This window comes from Piliocolobus tephrosceles, chromosome 3 (genome assembly GCF_002776525.5).
Source record: "Piliocolobus tephrosceles isolate RC106 chromosome 3, ASM277652v3, whole genome shotgun sequence".
NCBI lineage: Eukaryota > Metazoa > Chordata > Mammalia > Primates > Cercopithecidae > Piliocolobus > Piliocolobus tephrosceles.
In genome coordinates this window covers 89,050,156-89,070,356 of record NC_045436.1, presented here as the reverse complement: position 1 = coordinate 89,070,356, position 20,201 = coordinate 89,050,156, and the positions used below count along the sequence as shown (strand labels likewise).

General features: G+C 37.0%; 1 protein-coding gene and 1 pseudogene across 2 annotated transcripts in view; one reads left to right on the top strand and one right to left on the bottom strand.

Moving 5' to 3' along the window:
- Positions 1-20,201, top strand: part of COL25A1 (collagen type XXV alpha 1 chain) — a 496,532-nt gene that overhangs the window by 94,496 nt on the left and 381,835 nt on the right. The gene's annotated exons all lie outside the window — the stretch shown is intronic.
- Positions 16,609-17,010, bottom strand: LOC111547848 (annotated as a pseudogene).

Genomic DNA, 20,201 nt, shown 5'->3' with positions numbered 1-20,201 from the left:
TCTTAAAGCATTGTTATTATATTACATCAGAGACACTGTGAAGAAAAATGATGTAAAATTATGGAAAGGGAATTGGACTCTTTGGAAAAAAGGTGTCTGGCAAATTTAATATGTTGTCAAGAGCTCCTGAATTATATTTCAGGAAAGTGTTAGGTGAAACTTTATTAGATAGGATACAGATTTTTCTGAGGTAACGGAGAGTCTAAAAATATAATGACAATCAAGATAGAAGTTTATATCCCTCTTGTAAGTCTGGGTAAGTGATCAGGGGTGGCCTGGAAGCTTGACAGTATCAGGAACCCGGGATCCTAATGTCTTCTGTATTTGATCTGAGGCTTTCATTTTATTGTCTAAGATGACTGTTTTTATTTTCCAATCTGTGGGGACTTTGAAAGAGGCAGTGGGAAACCTGCTCTTTACTTATGAGTGCACAAACCAGAAGTCCTATCTGTCAATCTGTCCACAATCCATTGGCTAAAATTAGTCCCATGTCCACATCCAACTTCAGGGAGGCTGGGAAACGTAGTCTTTAGCTAGGCAGCCATATGCCCAACTAAAATGTGAAGGGCTAATTACTGAAGCAAGCAAGAAAGAATGGATATTGAAAAACTAGCATTCTCCAGCACAGAAACAAATTGTGGAAAATATTTAATCTATTTTAAGATATATATCAACTCTATGATTGTTTTAGAGCTCAGTGTTATTCAGCATGCTTTCTGTATAATATTGCAGATGAATGCATGTTCTCTAACTGATTTTCCATATTTCAGTGCATGATGTTCAGTGCATTCAGATGCATGATGTAGCTGAACCATTAGGATAATGAATTATGTATTTCTTATAAGGGCAAAGATAAGTTCAACACTTTTTGCCGCACTCCTTAATATTTTATATTGGAACAATCACACTGTGGTAACACACACACTAAGATAGTAAAGTTTTGTGGAAGCACTGACAATTTACTTGTCTACTCTATATTTCAAAATCAAATTTATCAGTCACGGTAGAATCAGAACTGCCATTTAGCTGCAAGACAGAGTAATGAAAAAAATTCCCACTGGGAATTTTCCCAGAGTACTAAGAATAATTTTTAGGGTCCCAGGTGTGTATTTTCCATTTTTTTGTCTTTTATTTGGTAGATATTGTAACACCTTTAACAGGAAGTTTCTTTCAAATACCTTAAAAAATGTTTTCATTTACAGGACAGACAGTATCAAATATCTTCCTGCTTGCTGTTGTTGAAACAAAGTAGTCATGCTGTGTCTGTAAGCAGATCATTTCTGTAAAACAAAAGTTCCTTATGGTTTCTCTTTCTTTAAATGGCATAATTGGTCATTTAATCTTAATTTAATATTTAAATTATTATCTGAATACACTATTGCTGGTGGTAATTGTTCTTGTTTTGTTAATAACTGTTACTGTATTTTGCTTTTCTGGTTGTAATAAAAGAGTGTGCCTATTATATAGGCCATTTTTTCCTAATTATTCCTAAGCCATGGGTGGGGGTGGAAAGAGCTTTCTGGTTGTGGCATTTTGCTGATTGCTTCATACAACGTCTTTCAGAATTATTATCTCAAATTATAATGCAAAACTGATAACCTATATAAAAATGTCAAATTCCAAGTTGGAGTAATCCAGCCACTTTGGGATCCTTTAGGATAAAATATTTTCCTTTGAACTTTTAAATATTATTAATACAGGTATATAGTTTAAAAAATCATGATGATTATGGTAAAAGAGCGTTTTGCTACCCCACCTTCCCTCCACCCTCAATTTCTATTTTATAGAAGCAACAATTTGAAATCATTTAGCTGCTGTTTCTGTTATTTACCTTCCTATTTCTAATAATAAGCTTGCAGGACTCCTTTTTTATTTTAAAAAGTGTGTATTGTAAGTTTTCCATTGATAACTAGCTTTTATAGATGAAGATTTTATTCTGTTATTTCTGTAGCTGCTCCACTCAAAACACACATGGATCTTCCCCTACCCTTTCAGTCTAGCTGTAATCATAGAACAATATGGCCCATCTGTCACAACTTTCTATTTAATCACAATAAAATATACACTGATGTTTACCAAACCACAAATAATTATTTGATTTTATTATGATTAAGTAGAATTTGTCACAGTTGGGCTGTATTGTTCTATGATTAAATTTTTCCCTTGGAATTAAACATTGCTTTACTTTTATTTATTTTCTTACTTTTCTATGCATGCTTTACTATTTATTTCACCTTAAGATACTCCGCTAAAGCTATCAAATTCATCACTATGGTACAATCAGACAACCTGTAGGATTCTTTTTGTTTTCTTGCTGGCATCCTGCGGGAGTTCTCAGTTCTCCCTCTGGACTGGTGGTCTCTGGCCTGAGAAATTGCTTTCCTAAAGCTTCCCTTAGCATCATCCTGTGAATTCCTTTTGTTTCCTGTTTCTCCTTCCTGGGTCCCATGTCTTCTTCTTTGGGGGCGGCTCTGGGTTTGGTGGACTCCATCAGATCTTAATTACTGGGAAAGGGCAGATGAGAGGTAAAGTTTTTGAGAACTTTCATTTCCCAAAATGTCTTTGTTTGGTTGATATATCTGATTTTTAGTCTAGTTAGTAAATAATTGTACTTTGGAAATCATTCCAGTTTTAAAATTTGAAGGTATGGCTCGTCTTGTCTTCTGCTCTCCATTATTATAGTTGAGAATTCTGATGCCATCCTGCTTGTCCCTCATATGTGTCCTGTTTTTCTATCTCTAATTTTGTGAAGCTTCCTTTAACTACAATTTTCTGATATTTCAGTATGATATGGTTTTGTGTGAATCTTTATTTAGCCATGAAGGTGGGACCTGGAGCCAGGGACTCTTCCATCTACAACATCCTCTAGTTCTAGGACTTTTGGGGGAAGAAGGTATTATTTCTTTGATTTTTTTTACACCCCTTTACTGCTATTATTCATTCTCATTCTCTCTTTTCTCCTGCTTCTCTCTTTATCCCCCATGGCTGCCTCTCTAACATATCCATATATCTGTATAGATGTAGATATCTCTCTCGCCACTTATCTTATCTCTATAAGATACAGATGTCTTTGTATGTACAAAAGTATTATATCTCCATATAGCTAGATATCGCTATAGATACAGGTATACACGCATATATAAAATATAGATATGTATCTGTAGATAGATTGATCAGTTGATCAATAGGTAATCTATTTTGTATCTTATGGCACAAAATGGTTAATATCCTTCTACTATACACAACTTACCCACAACAAATCTGTATTTTGTAAATATTTTTCCCAGTTTGTGGCTTGTCCCTTCATTCTCTTAACAATGTCTTTTGTGAATACTGACAAACGAATTTACTTACTATTTTATGAAGTCCAAGTTTTTAGTTTTTTCTTTTATGGATAGTGCTTTTGGTTTTGTATCTCAAAATTCATGACCAAGTCCAAGATCACATGGATTTTCTCCTGTGTTATTTTCTAGGAGTTTTATAGTGTTGTGTTTTACATTTAGGTCAGTTATCCATTTTGAGTTAGACTTTGTGAAAGGTGTAAGGTCTGTGTTTGGATTCTTTTTTTTTTTTTTTTGCATATGGATATCCAGTCATACCAGCACTATTTGTTGAAAAAATATTCTCCATTGAGTTGCCATTGCTCCTTTGTCAGTGATCAATTGGTTATATTTGTGTGGGCCTGTTTCTAGGCTATTTTCCTTTGGCCCATTTGTCTATTCTTTTGCCAGTACCACATTGTCTTGATAACTCTGGCTTTATAGTAAGTTTTGAAGTCAGGTAGCATCAGCCCTCTGATTTTGTTCTTCATTATTGTGTTGACTATTCTGGGTCTTTGGCCCTTTCATCTAAACTTCAGAATTAGTTTGTCAGTATTCACAAAATAACTTGCTGGGAAGTTGATTGGGATTGCACTGAACCTATAGATCAAGTTGGGAAGAACTGACTTCTTAAGGATATTGAGTTTTCTGTCCAGGAGCATGAAATATCCCTCCATTTATTTGGTTCTTTGATGTCTTTCACCAGAGTTTCGTAGCTTCTCTGATATAGACTTTGTACATATTTTATTAGATTTGTACCTTTCTTTTTAATTTGTGGTAACATAAGTGGTTTTTATTTTTAATTTCAAATTCTAATTGTTCATTGCTGGTATACACGAAAGCAGTTGACATTGCATATTAACTTCATGTCCTGCAACCTTGCCATAATTGCTTATTAGTTCCCAGAGTTTTTGTTGATTTTTCAGATTTTCTATGTTAACACTTTTGTCATCTGTGGAAAAGACAGTTGTAAGTTTTCCTTCCTAGTCTATATGCCTCTTTCCTTGTCTTATTGTATTGGTTACGGTTTCCAGTGATATTGAATAGAAGTGATGAGAAGGGACATTCTTGCCTTGCCCCTGAGTTTAGAGAAAGAGCTTCTTAATTTCTCACCATTAAGTGTGATGTTAATGGTTTGTTGTTTGTAGGTGTTTTTTCTCTGGTTGAGAAAGTTACCCTCTATTCTTAGTTTGCTGTGTGTTTTTAAAATGAATAGGTGTTGGATTTTGTCAAATATTGTTTCTGCATCTATTTATATGACTGTATTATTTTTCTTTCTTAGCCTGTTGATGTGTGGTGGATTTCATTCATTGATTTTTAAATGTCGAATTGGTCTTTTATACCTGGCATAAATCCCACTGGGTTGTGGTGTATAATTCTTTTAATATATTATTGGATTAGATTTTCTATTAAACTCTATTCTTTATCATAAATTACTGGAACAAGTGCATACCAACAGAAAAGATAGCTTTCTTCATATTTTCATAGCAGTCTTGTGTTAAGTTAGCACTGAACACAGATAGGATTTGGGAACTGATTGAATGTGGTTAGTGAGGAAGATAAGATTATTGAAAATGACATTGATGTATTGAGACTTGTTGAGAATATCAGTGAAGAAAGGACAGGAGAGAAATAAATATTCCAAAATATAAGTTGATTTTTGTGGTTCTAGTGATATGGGTAGGAAATATGTATATATAAATATATATATATATATAAATAAGGAAATATATATTTCCTTATTTAGGGTCCTAAATAAGACCCTGCTGTCCCAACAGGGTCTTATTTAGATTCAGTAACCAATTGCATATATATATGTCAAGTAACCTAATATGCGGGAAACAAATTTAGGATAGAGGGTTTTGGGAATCATGTGTACATGACAGTGAGGGCTGAAGCTGTACAAGTGAATGAGATTACTGGGGAGAGATGAAAAAGAGATGCAAGATCTGAAAAAGACCTTAAGGCATACTTACACATAGAGAAATAAGAACCAACAAAGGAGACTTGGAAGATTCATGTTAGGAGAGGCTGAGTGTGGTGGCTCATGCCTTGTAATGCCAGCACTTTGGGAGGCCAGGGTGGGTGGATCACTTGAGCCCAAGAGTTGAAGACCAGCCTGGCCAACTTGGCGAAACCCCGTCTCTACTGAAAATATGAAAAATTATCTGGGAATGGTGGTGCACACATGCAGTTCCAGCTAGGCTGAGACAGGAGAATTGCTTGAACCCAGAAGGTGGAAGATGGAAAGTGAATAATAGAAGGAAGTTACCATTTCATTTATTGCTGCCTGAAAATAAGCCAATGTGTGGTTGGTTACTTAATGATTTAGTTGCCTCTTACAAAGCTTCATACTTTAATATAGAAGGTCTGTGTCAGTTAGTTTAAGCTAGGTTACTCTGTGATAACTTATAGTCCCGAAATCTCAGAAGTTCAAAATAACTAAGGTGTATTTCTTGCTGACAGTCTGTGTATATTATGTAATAGGTCAGCTGGTGCTTTTGCTGCAGTTTATTCTTACTCTAGTACCCATGCTAATAGAGCAGGCTTCTTCTTGAGCATTTCCAGTCACTCTAGCAGAGGACAAGAATCACGGTAAATTACACACTACCTTTTAATGCTTCCAATCCGAAGTGACTTTTAGTTACTCTAACACATTTCGTTGACCAGATGAAGTCCCATGACCATGCTGGCTTCTAAGGGCTAGGGAAATACAATCCTAACCCAGGCTAGGAAGGGGAGCTAACCAGAGTGTTTGTAAATATCTCTAATGGCAACTATAAATATATACTTATTTGGATTACTGTATTCATGTATTGTTATAAAAATCTTTGTATTCATTTCTATAAAAAGTTAGTCATTAGTTTTTTCTTCTGGGACATAATCCCATATCATAACTTTGCTTCTCAGGGGCAAATAAGATTAAATATATCTCATTTTTATTTACAGTGCCATTTTCAGAAATGTAATTCCAATTTTGACTGGGCATGGTGGCTCATGCCTATAATCCCAACATTTTGAAAGTCCGAGGCGGGCAGATGGCTTGAGCCCAGAGTTTGAGACCAACTCGTGCAACACGGTAAAATCTCCCACCTCTAGAAAAAGAAAAACAAAAGAAATGTAATTCCAATTCTGTACTGGAAGTACATATCATGGTGGAAAGACATGACAGGGATCCATTAGATTTTGCAAATTATCACTTTAAAATTAAAGTCAGAAATAATGAAATGTGTTAAGTAAAATTATAAAACATTTTTCTTTGAATCAGTTGACTAAAGATCCTTTGCATTCTTTAAAAATTCTGGGTAATTCTTACAAAAACAGTCAAGGGCTTTTAGGAGGGAAATAGAAAGTGAAGAAAAGATCTGAACTTGGCTGCACCCCTCAAATCTCAAACTAACAGTTTATCTTGTTCTACCTGTGCACTCCCATGTTAAAACATTCCCTGCTGTCCCAACAGGGTCTTATTAGATTCAGTAACCAATTGCAATTTGTAAATGCTGTACAGGGAAGTGTTTAGTGTTCAGAGAAAGAGTTGTACTGTATTATCCTGGCTTCAAGCCCAAGACTAATCTCATGAATCTGACAGATTATTCACAAATGTACATATTAGAAGTCTTCCCTTCCCAGGCATTTGTAGCATTATTAAGGATTTAAATTGTAAACCATTTTAAGTGTGGGTATGATAGAAGTAGCAATTTCATGGGTTTTGAAATATTTTTCTCATCACAGCTGAAACAGATTTTTCATTAACACTTTTGCTGTGTCTGTTCAGAAGGGAGGCTCTAGAGCTAGTGTAGAATGCAATCAGGGTGTTATTGCTGTTGTGTGACTTCCATTTCCTTGATGTCCTCTACAGACTTTTCAAGAGGCTTTCTCTAGGATTTGATTGTTCAGTGAGTTTTACCTGGTTATCAGTGAATTTAAGAGAGTAAAAGGAGTCTTTCTCTACAGTATTAATAAAGTTCCTTTGGAACACTTAAAAAGAGTTGAAATCAGATGTTGAGAAGCCTGCCAAGAGAGAAAATGGAATGTGTTCGGAACATTAGTTTTCTCTTGATTAATGCATAGTATTAATAGCTACATATCAGTTTGTGTGTGTGTGTGTGTGTGTGTGTGTGTGAATATGCAGTCTGCTGCGGTTAATAAGATGACTTTACTGTTCACGGAGCTAAGAAAAGATGAGTTATTTCTAAAGAGGGCCCTCCTGGCCTGTCTTGTGTTGGGTTAACAAGTCCACGAAAGAAGGAATCATTGGCCAGAGCCACACACTCATTTTTGAGACGACTGGGGTAAGATACAATAAAAAACGTTCAAAGTAAAAGCAAACAATTGCTATAAAAGTACAAGAAAAATTATTTTTAAGACATGAACAATCAAAAATAGCTTGCCGTTATAAAGAAGCAGAGTTAGTTTGATATATGTTTTTATGAATGACAAAATGTGTTGAATGAATATAATATTGACAACATAGTAAAGTTTCATTTATATTATTCATCTCAGTTTACACTAGCATGCATTCCACTGGTACTTGTTAGTTACTTAATTTTATTGAATATAACATGTTTTGATAGGATGAATAACTTATCTGTTGAATCAGTCACCTTCAATCTGTAATAATCAGGGGCAAATACAGGGACAATACATGCATATTGTCAAGTACTGAGTCTTACAAATTATAAGTTGATTTCAGAGACTCCAGACTAAGGTGTTGACCTGATATGTTATGTGAACTAAGGGTTTAGGAACAGCCTGTATAATGTTAGTGCTATGAAAATAAGTTATAGGCTTTTAAATTTATATGATTCCCAATGAGAGCATGCAAATTTTAATGTGAAATTTTAAGAAGATTATCCTGTGACTCTATTTATGTATTTATGTATTTAATTTATTTATTTATGCTTGAGACAGGGTGTTTCTTTGTTGCCCAGGCTGAAGTGCAGTGGTGAGATCATAGCTCACTGCACCTTCAGCCTCATGGCCTCAAATGATCCTCCTGCCTCAGCCTTCTGAGTAGCTGGGATTAGAGGCATGCACCACCACTCCTGGCTAATTCTTTTTATTTTTTATTTTTAGTAGAGATGAGGCCTCACAATGTTCCTCAGGCAGGTCTCAAGCTCCTGAGCTCAAGTGATCTTCCCACCTCAGCCTCCCAAAATGCTGGGATTATCGGTGTGAGCCTCTGCGCCTGGCCCTGTCCTGTGACTTTACATATTTACTGTTGAACATATGGTTTGATAATTATATGTTTGTGGAATATATACCTGGTAAACAGATTCTAAGTGGACCATGAGTAACAAGACAGAGAATACTATTTGTCTGAAAGTCTTTGAATTTTAACATTACTTGATAATTGTGTTAAAGAGTAGCCTCTCTAAAGTAATTCTGACACCTTTCAGTATTTTCACATTGATAATTAAAATGTCTCTGCAGGTGATTGATTTTTCTGTGTTGCTCAGGAGCGCTGTAGCTTTCTTGTTAAATCCACTACAGAGGTAGTCTGAGAGTGTAACGTATGTACGATGAAGTACAGTCTCTGTTCTTACTTCTGTACACACAGAAGAATGTTTTGAAATGACTTCTCTTTACCCTGAGCTGCACTAAGTTTTAGCTGGACAAATGAAAAATAAAACCTTTCTTCAAAAAGATTTGAAGTGGAGAATGCTGTCAGATTGTTGTATGGAATTCTGGTAGAGATATGGTTGAGGATACTTGATTTATGTCTGTGCTTACAGTTATATTAGAGTAAATGCATTTAACATATACTCTCTATATAAACATATGTTTACAAACATTTATATATACATATATACACACAGTCACATATATACATATGTTACAATGCATGTATTTTTATATTTATTCTTTCATACACTACAAACTAGGTGAGAAACTTTCTCCTTTTTTACCAAACTGTAAATAAGCATCCAAACTGTGTACAAATCTGTAAATGTTACTTTGGACTTAAAGAGGAAAGGAAGACTGTCTGATTGCATTTCCTTTCAACACTGCAATGGTGATTGCCTGAGGTCTCGTCTCCCTGTAATGGATGTACATTATCTTTATTTGGCTCATCCCAGCCACTTGTGTATAGTGCACAGAGATCTTTGCATTAGGCATGGAGCATGAGTCCAAGACCACTACACTAGAAAAGTACAACATTTACTCTTTGGTCAATTACCTTCTTCGCTTCTGTTGCTATTTCAGGGGCAGGACAAAGGGTAACACAGGGCTCTGTAAATATGAAATTAGAAAGAATAGTTGGAAGTCCCTATACTGGGAGCCAAGTATACTTACCACATTCACTTCCTTCGTAGAATACAGGAAAATGAAAAACATATGGGTTGACTTGTTGAGTTGATTTTTGTTCTGTACTCTATTCTTGTTACGGATTCGTTTCCAGAATCAAACATTTTGACTGCTTCTTGGTGGATGCATGTGGGTTTGAAAATATCACAGCATGTGGAACACAGTAAAACATGAATTTTGTTTTCCTTGGCTTCTGTATGTCATGATCTGTTCAATATGACAGTCTGGGAAAGAGTACCTTTTAGTAAGGTCTTAGGGCTGAGTTGTGGACTTTACTTCGGTAAAGTCTAGTAATGAGAAGTTGACTCATGTTCTACTTGGTTCTCCCATTTGTACAATCCATATTTTTGGGTTTTACAGTTTCTTACATTTTTGAAATTAGAATTTCTAATTATGTGTCCAGGCTCCTCCTACTATGATGTTTTACAACATGTGCAGTGCCTATTCACGTCTGTTAAATGAACAGAACACTAAGATCTATTAAGATAAGTCTATATAAAGTTGTATCCAGTCAGTTGTTGCTATAATAATGCAACATAACAAGCAACCACAGTATTTCAATGAAATAAAAACCGTTTATGAAGCTCATGTGTCTGTGGGTCAGCTGGAGGTCAGCAGATCTAGATTGGGCTCATCTACAGCAACTGGCTGGGGCTACTCTGCTCCATGTGCTTCTCCTTATCCTCCTGGAACCAATGGACTAGGCCTCGCCATGCTAGAAATGTAAGAAGGCAAGCCAGTTACACATGTGCACATCAATTTTTTTTGTCTATTTAAATATTAATTTTTTATTTTTAATTTTTGTGGGTACCTAGGAGGTATATTTATTTATGGTTTACATGAGATGTTTTGATACAGGCATGCAATGTGAAATAAGCACATCATAAATAATGGGGTATCTATCCCCTCAAGCATTTATCTGTTGAGTTGCAAATAATCCAATTACATCTTTATTTTAAAATGTACAGTTGTTATTATTGACTGTAGCCACCCTGTTGTGTTTTGATGGGAGGGTGTCACATTATACCTGCATGTTAGCATGTCACATGGATCAATCTGAAGTCAAGGAACAGAGAAATATTCTTTCTCTTTACTAGGAGGAATTGCAAAGTCACCTGGTGTAAAGTGCATGGATACTGGTAGTGATGAAGAACTGGGGCCATTAATATAATCTACCACGAGATTGTAACTTATTTTCATATTCTTCCTTTTGATGAGAACAAAGCATATATCTAGAATGGACTGATGGAATCAAAGAAGCAGTTTACAAAGTTACCCATCCCAACCTATTGCCCGATTTGGTATATAATTTCCTAATTATGTATCTTTCTCCTCCTCTCACTCCTTCTATATACTCCATGGGGTAAGGATGACATCTGCTTTATTCATCAGGGTATACCAAGGTCTAGAATAGTTCTCAGCATGGAAGCTCAGCAAATATTTTTGCAATGAATTCGTGAACTTTATCTAACACTAGGCTTCTCCCAAAATCAATTGAGATAACAGGCTAACAGATTTGTAAAGTTTTTCTGGGCACTTACGATATACATGACACCGTGATGAACACTGTGTGGAATATGACATCGTAAAAGGAGTAACTGCTGACCTAAAAAGGAGAAGATAAAATATGCCTGCAAATATTCATTTTTTACATTAGCCTTTGCCACCACAATCCTCTCTTCATAGTTCATGAAAATGTTCAATAGGATAAGGAGCGCTGGGTTTATTGTTATCAAATCCATTCCTTCTTGCCCAGATATTTGAGATCTTGTCATTAAAGAGTCTGAGTTAGACCTACCAAAAATGCTTTAACAAGTTCGTATGCTCATGTTAGTGCTTAAAACAAATTGCTTGTTTCAGACAGTCTAATTTTTAAATAAAGAGAATAGTATTAGTCAAAGACCTTGCTCATCAATTAATACCTTTATCCCTTAACTCTTTCTTCTCTCCCTCTTCAGTGGTTTGCTCCTCTCGATACCATAAAGGCTCAAGTTGATTATGCAGTATCCTAAGATTTTGGTCTATGACTTCCTGTTGGGACTATAGCAGGGCTGATTCTACAAGTTCTGAGTAAGAACCTAGTAGAAGACGTCTTTTCCTGATTTTTGTCCATGTTGTGTATTTAGTGACTGTTGGACCTCATCTGTATTACTCAGGAGCATCGGGGGACTCCTCCTCAGCATCCTGTCACCCCAAAGGCAATGAAATATCAGGGGTCTCTGACCGAAGTTGGTGCAGGAGGAGAATAGAGTAAAAGAAGAGGTGGTGATGAAATCACCTCTGTATTTTGCTGTGGTGAAACCACATGGTTTCTGTGGTCATTGACCACTCCTTTCTCAGTCTCTGTCTCTTCATTTGCCTGCAAGCTTTAGGTGTTCCTCCAAGTGTGTCTTCACATTTTTATTCTTATTTCTCATTATGTTCTTGAACAACCTTGCCTATTCCTATAGAAAAGAATTTCCTCATCTTCAACCTCTATCGAGATGACCACAAAATGTAGCTCATTCCTGAAGTATTGCCACATTAACAATTACTTAATTTACATTTCTACATGGATCGGATGTCTTGTCAGAACTCCAACTTAAAATTTTTCAAATTGAATTTTTTTTTCCCTTAAACCAGCTTCTTCTAGTTGGCTGAATTGCTACTGTTTGTGTCATTTCCTGGTTGCTTGAATTTAAGTCTTGTTAACTTTTACTCTTTCTAATTTTTCTCTGTATGGTTGTAGCCGGTTGCTCTGAATTAATCCTTTTCTAAATCGCTTACATCTGTCCATTCCTGTATTACAGAATCTCCATTCCTGCGTGTACTAGTTTGCAAGGGCTGCCTTAACAAAGTATTACATAACAATATAGAAATGTATTTTCTCACCATTCTGGAGGCTAGAAGTCCAAGATCAGGATGTCAGCAGGGTTGGTTTCTTCTGATATCTTTTTCGTTGGCTTGTGGATGGCCATGCTCTCTCTGTGTCTTCACATGGACCTCTCTCTGTATGTGTCTGTGTCCAGCTCCCTTTTCTTTTCTTTCTTTTTTTTTTTTTTTTAGACGGAGTCTCGCTCTGTCGCCCAGGCTGGAGTGCAGTGGCGCAATCTCGGCTCACTGCAAACTCTGGCTCCTGCCATTCTCCTGCTTCAGCCTCCTGAGTAGCTGGGACTACAGGTGCGTGCCACCATGCCCGACTAATTTTTTTTTGTTTTTTTTTTTGGGACAGAGTCTCGCTCTGTCGCCAGGCTGGAGTGCAGTGGTGCGATCTCGGCTCACTGCAACCTCCGCCTCTCCAGGTTTAAGCAATTCTCTGCCTTAGCCTCTGGAGTAGCTGGGATTACAGGCACATGCCACCATGCCCGGCTAATTTTTTTGTATTTTTAGTATTTTTAGTAGAGACGGGGTTTCACCATCTTGGCCAGGCTGGTCTTGAACTCCTGACCTCGTGATCCACCCGCCTCGGCCTCCCAAAGTGCTGGGATTACAGGCATAAGCCACCGCACTTGGCCACCCAGCTAATTTTTTGTATTTTCAGTAGAGACGGGGTTTCACTGTGTTAGCCAGGATGGTCTCAATCTCCTGACGTCATGATCCACCCTCCTTGATCTCCCAAAGTGCTGGGATTACAGACATCAGCCACTGCGCCCGGCCCACCTTCCCTTTTCTTATAAGGACACCATCCAGTTAGATTAAAACCCACCCTCATGACATCACTTTAATTTAATTACCTTTTTAAAGACCCTGTCTTTAAAAACAGTGACATTTTGAGGTACTGAGAGTTAGAACTTCAATATACGAGTTGGGGAGGGGCACAGCTCAGCGTATAACACTGCCTGTTCCTGCTGATAACTGTAGTCAGTTCATCACTTTTATCTAGACTGTTGCAGCTCCCCACCCCCAATTCTCTGCCTTATTTCTTTCACCACTTTACTACACACAATTACTGGATTAATCTCTTTAATGCCAAGATCTTTTTTCCTTAGTGACACCTTAATCACTCTTAGCTTAACATATATGGTCATCCATTACCAGGTTGCCTCTGCCTTTCCAGGATTGGCTGCCACTGCTCCTCCACATACCCTGTATTCTAGATAAACAGAATCACTGTTGTGTCCCAAGCAGATGCTGTATTTCCCTTGGCTGTTGCTCTCTATTTCTAATGCTACCTGCCCTTCAAGACTCAGCTCAAATGGCCATTTAACCTAGGAAGATCTCTCTGACATTTCTTGTTGGAATTAATTTCCCTGTGACCACTATTCCTGTTGCACTTAATTTCATTTCTTTTAGAGAAGTTGCCACATTCTCCTTTGATTACAGTAATTTAGATGGCTCTTATCTCTGGTACCAGTGTGTAAAATCTCTCCTAGCATAGAGATTGAATCTTGTGTTTCTCCACAGTGCTTTCATACACTTGGTAAAATAGAAACTCACGTGTATGGGGTACTTAGATGCCTTTTCTGTGCTACCTTAGGGATTCAATAATTTGTGACATAAATTTTAAAAAACAGAGTATTGCTGTATATATAAGTGCTTCTCACAGTTCTTATCACTATCAGCATTCAATAAAGGATTTCAACTACAATCATTATTTTGGGGGCAATAAATATTAGGTCTCTTAACCTAAAATGTATGGAGGCTCTTAAGGCCGAATGCACTCCTTATGGAAAACAGGAGAGTCCTCAAAGCTGACAGTGGCTGGCTGAGGTGAAAGGCTTTCAGGGAACGTGGCTGGAAACAGTGGGCTGCTAAGCCCTCAATCTTTTGAGCAGCTGCCGAGCTCCCTGTGTTTCATGTGTCCCTCTCTTGTGGGTGACAAGTACCAAATCTCTATGGCACACAAGGGAATGAAAATGAGAGTTTGGGGTTCCTGGTCTCAGCTGCTTGAATTTGTCACCCTGGTCAAATAGCATGAATTCCCTCCTCTCTCGTGTATTGTCCTTCTTGATTTCCCACAAGAACGTGTTTTTCCCGACCTGACAGGCAAATACATAATTTATTTCATCACTGAATTTACTGTGAAGCTAATTGTTTTCCTAATATGTGGAACCAATGTAAACAAAACCAAGAAGCATGGTTTGTGGCTTTTTAAAAATCCTGCTTTGTGTGTACTATTCTAGCAAGCTGTTTGCTTCGGAATAGTGATCTGGTATGTATTAGCAACCTTGCAGGAAAATGCTGAAGCAATTTGCCATCTTCCCTTAAAAGTAACATGACTATAGACCAGAAGGGTGATAGGCTTTATGCCACAGATCTAAAATAACTTCAGACCTCGTAAATTAAAGCCATTCTCAAAGTCTTATTTTGGATGATCATTTCCCCTCCTTATGTGAAACAGCAGATGAAAAGATGCCACTCTGCAGCTCTGAATGTCAGCTTTGATGTGTGTCCCCAAGTTTGTTAGTTAGCTTTAAAATCTACAGGCTTATATAAAGAGGAGATATGGATTATGATATAATAATGAAATTGCAAGCTTTAGAATTTTTAGCCTCTTCTATGTGACTGATCTGTTCTTATTGCATCCCTCCACTCCATATTTTCTTCAAGAAGAAATTAAATCAGTGATTAGGCAGTTTCAGGCCTGTAAAAACTTCATTACATAAAACTTTTCCATTTTATCCATTCATACTGACTTTCTCTTAGACACTGACCAACCTACTGTCTTATTTTACAACCTCAGTCTCTCACCTGCTCCTGCCAGAGTTGCATTGTCTGATGATCCCCACAATGGGATTGCGTAGGAGTGTGGATATATGTTTGCCACCGATGTATCTTTCCTCCCTTCTACCTTCTCCTTCCCTCCCTTCTTACCTCCTTCCTTCCTCAATCTGAATGGTTTGTAAATATTTTCCTTGTGATTAAAATATTTGTCAATATGTTTCTGGGCATTGGTCTCTTTCCATAAATTTTGCTTAAAATGTGATGGGCCTATCACATTTGTATATCCATGATTTTTTTTCAATCTAAGAAAGTTCTTCTTTGATTATGTCTTCTATTATTGTTTTCATTCCAATTACTTTGGAATAAATACCAAAATAATAGACTGGCTCTGCATTCTTTGGTCTACAAACATGTTATCTTGTCTCATTTATTTTTCATCTGCTTGCTTGCTTCTGCAGTTTTAGAGAACATCTCATACTTTTCTTTCATAAACATATATTTTACTCTTTATTGCCTCTGCTCATTTATTTCTATCTCTGCTTTGTTAGTTTTTTTTAAACATAAAATTGTAAATTAACATTTAGAAAAATACCACAAATGAAAGGCAAAGGACAAATATTTGGTGGGGAAAAAAAATCCCACCAATAGTAAAAGTCATTAAACTTAATGTAAAAAAAAAAAAAAAGTAAAAAAAACTCTTTCAATTAAAAAAGAATATCAATGTCTTAAGAGGCAAAAATGGCAGAGAGAATTACAAGCTATTCAGAGAAGACAAAAAAATAGGCAAATACAGGAAAAGTGCTTGCCTTCATTAGTACAATTTTTAAGTCAGCATAATACTTTGAAATATGGAGTATTAAGATAAAAAGTAGATACAGTGCTGAGGTGGGCTTTGTGAAATGGATAATCACAAATATTGCTGATAAGAGCACAAACAAACTTCAACAAACTTTCTTGAAACCCACCTTTTTTTTTTTTTTTTTTTTGAGACAGAGTCTCACTCTGTCGCCCAGGCTGGAGTGCAGTGGTGTGGTGGCGCGATCTCAGCTCACTTAAAGCTCTGCCTCCTGGGTTCACGCCATTCTCTTGCCTCAGCTTCCTGAGTAGCTGGGATTACAGGTGCATGCAAGCACGCTGAGCTAATTTTTGTATTTTTAGTAGAGATGGGCTTTTACCATGTTGGCCAGGCTGGTCTTGAACTCCTGACCTCAAGTGATCCACCCGCCTCGGGCTTCCAAAGTACTGGGATTACAGGCGAGAGCCACCATGCCCAGCTCGAAAAATCTTTTTTTTTTTCAATTTTATAACTTTATTTGATGTATTTGATGATCAGCGATTAGTTCTCATTCACATTGACTGTCTGTAGATTTTTGAAAGTGGTAACAGGTACATAGGTAACCAAAGTATAGAGCTTATTTGGTGAATCTTCATCCTCATTACGTTTTCTGGACAGCCGCACATGGATTCCGTATGGGACATTCCTTATTCCTTTGGCCCAGACAGCTTTGTTGAGCCTGGTATCAATGCGCACATCTGGAGTTCCCATCTCCTTCATGGCAAGTTTCCGAATCTCTTTGAGTGCCCCAGGGGCACGCTTCTTGAAGCCCACTCCATGGATGAGCTTGTGAATGTTGATGGTGTATTATCGGGTCACCACCTCGTTGATGGCAGAACGGCCCTTTTTCTTCTCGCCACCCTTCTTTGCGGGAGCCATTCTGCCGGGTCCAAGTTGGAAAGGAAGAGCCCCGAAAAATCTTAAATAGGAGAAAATTCATTGACACCTCAGTCTTATTTGTGGGAATATATCTTAAAGAAATAATCAAAGATGTTATGAAAATTGTAAGCACAAAGGTGCCCAGTATTATTTAAAATTGTAAAATATAAAAACCTAAATACCCAATAGTAGGAGAATTATACATGATAGAATATGCACTTTGAAGTATTATCCATCTTTTTAAAAATCCTGTTCTAAAAGAAAATGTAATGGCTTGAAGAAAACATTCATTTTAGTGTTAACTGAATAAATAATTTTAAAAACCTGTATGATCTTCATTAACTAAACTACCTCCCCTGCCCCCGCCACCACCACCGACACACGGAGAATCTTCATATATTTAACATTATTACTATTTACTTTATCCCATGGTGTTTTAATCATACTCTGTTCTCTTCTTCTGGATTCCCTTTTCATGAAAGGCCTGCTGTCTTGCATTTTATGGAGGATTTCCATGGCAGATAATGTTTAGATGTTTCCTCATTCTTCTGATTGATGGTCTCCTTACTTTGTAGTATTCTTTTCCTTTTACACATTTGATTTTTCTTTACTCAGTCTTGAGATAAGAGATAGAACTATAGATGATGATTGCCAGTGGCTTGCCGTTGTCCCCATTCTTGGGACCCCTTAGGTATGATTACATTCTCAAAGCTACAGTTTCCTGAAGTTTGACACATGTATCTTTTAGCTCAGTTTTTCACATCTAATAGGCTTTTATCCAGTGTAGCTTAGCTGGACTGAAATGGTATCCTCTGTTGTGTTTGATTCCCCCATCCCACGTTTCTCTGATACTCTGAACATATGGAATCATGAAAAACTGCAAGGTGAAGTATATTGCTTTCCGAAAGCTTCCTGGGTCCACTCTCAGTTAGAGGATCCAAAGCACCATCACGTGTTCCCAGCCTTCTCTTCCCCAACTTTCTGTCCAATTGTTTCCTTCTAGCTCAGTCTCCTTGGAAGGAGAGTTAGTGAGGAAAGAACTGGATAGGGCATGAGGAGCATCCAGGAGAGGGGTGGCTGCCCAGTTGGATATTTGTTGTAGTCCCTGTACGTATGAATCAAAAATAGATGGTAGGGGAGGAACGTCAAAACATCAGGTCTCTAGTCCCACTTTAGAGTTGACGTTGCAATTATGATCTCTTATTGTGTTTTTCGATTAGTTTCATTGGCCTTGTAATTAGTGGGAAATTCTTCCACGTTCTTGTCACGGGTCTGTCTCCCTTACTCTCACTTTTCATTATTGTGACTTATCTCTTTTTGGAGGGTGCCTTCATAGGTGTTTTTTCAAGACGTTGGAAAAGCTGGTTTGCTTTAGGAGCTGCTTAACCATATGTAATTTTAAGTAGGAAGAATGAGGAAAGTTTTTTTTTTTTTCTCCCTTAAACCATTTTTCTTTAGTTGATGCCCTTGCATTGCTATAGTGTGAGAGAAGTCATCACATCCTTGTACCTTGGGCAAGGGGAAAGCTGATTTTAACAAAATTACCACATTTCTCCATTGCAGCCTGCATATAACACTACAATCAAATGAAGCCACCAGTCACAGAGGACTGAGAAAAAAAATAATTTTTCAAAACTGTGTATTAGCTTCATTTTGAAGCTGCAATATGCTCCATAAGTATGAATTAATAATACCAAGTTCTGTAGCTTTTATAGTGTGCCAGCTACTGTTTTTAGCATTTTGCATTTATTAACTCATTTAATTCCTCTGCCAACCCTAGGAGGCAAGTATTTGTTTTGAAATCTTACAAATGAAGAAACTGAAGCAAAGGGCAGTCAAATAACTTGCCATAGGTTCTATAGGTGGTAAGTGTCAGCTGGGATTTGCAATCAGGCAGTGTGGCTCCATTATCTATGTTTTTAATCATGCTAGACTAGCAAAGCCAAATTACTGAACATCCATCTTAAAATGCTTGATGAAGGTATTTCTGAATCTACTTAATTTAAATAAAAGTAAAGAAACCTGGAGAAGTCTTTGAGAAGAAGAAAAGGTGGAAAAGTTAATTATATGTGTGTGTGTGGAGAGTAAGAGAATACACACACAAACACATGACTCTGTGTCACTATTAAAAAACAAGGTAGCATCGCATAAAAATAATTTCTATAGATTCTTCTTTCTTCTTTCAAGTGTTAATATTTTGAAAATAGTTTAAATCATTTGCCTTCTTTTATAGAGAAATAATGATTACCCCAAATCATACCCCTAAAGGTTGTTCCCTGTAACAATGATCAAATTGCATTAGCTCATTATTTATGTTCTCATATCACTTTCCATAGACCATCAATAGTTTGAATTTGTGAGCTAGATGAACGTTTGTAGTACAGTTTTCGGTCACAGAAGAGAGCAAAGCATTTGCTGATGTTGAATGCATGACCTTGGACCTCCTCAGAAAAATTCTCTAATCAAATGAACTCCTGGGAGCAGATTATTTACATCTGGAAGGCAAACATTATGTAAATGTTTATTCTTCTCACGTTTGTTTAGAGGGACTCAGAATTATCCCCAGGTGGGGAAATCTACATTTTGTTGTCTCTTTTTGTAGTGATCCTGTCCCATTTGTCAGACTATGTAATGGTCCCCTTCTGGAGGCGACCACTTGAAAGGCAATCACAGAAGGGCTTCCAATGTCTTCAGTGACCTTTATGGATTTTTAAGAATTCCTGAAACTGCTAGAACATTCTTAGATTTTTGAGACGCTTTAAAAAAAAGTTGTGTTGGGATGCTTTTATAGGCAGCATGCAATAATGGAATTGTTGAGGTCACAAGCAAAATTAACTCTTAAGCTAGAGATCTCTTTTCTGAAAAATTACTATCATTTATATAATTTTTCTTCTAATTTGTTTACATTAAAAATCCAGAGAATACAAATATCTGAGAAAAAGAGAAAAATGGAAAAAATATGCAAAGAAAGATGAGAAAGAAAGATTAGAAAAAGTTGTGTTTTCATGCAGATAGGATAATAGAGTGTTAGAATTGAGATTTCTCAATTTACCAAGAAGACAGTCAACCAAGAATTGGAGTGGTTTCTCTAAAGCACAGCAGTCAGCAAGTGGTCCACGGGAAGGAGATTTCCATGTGCTTCTCTTTCATCTCATTCATTCCCAGCTGGAAGGTCGGAAGAATGATGAAAGGTCCTGGCAAGAGAGATGCTCATT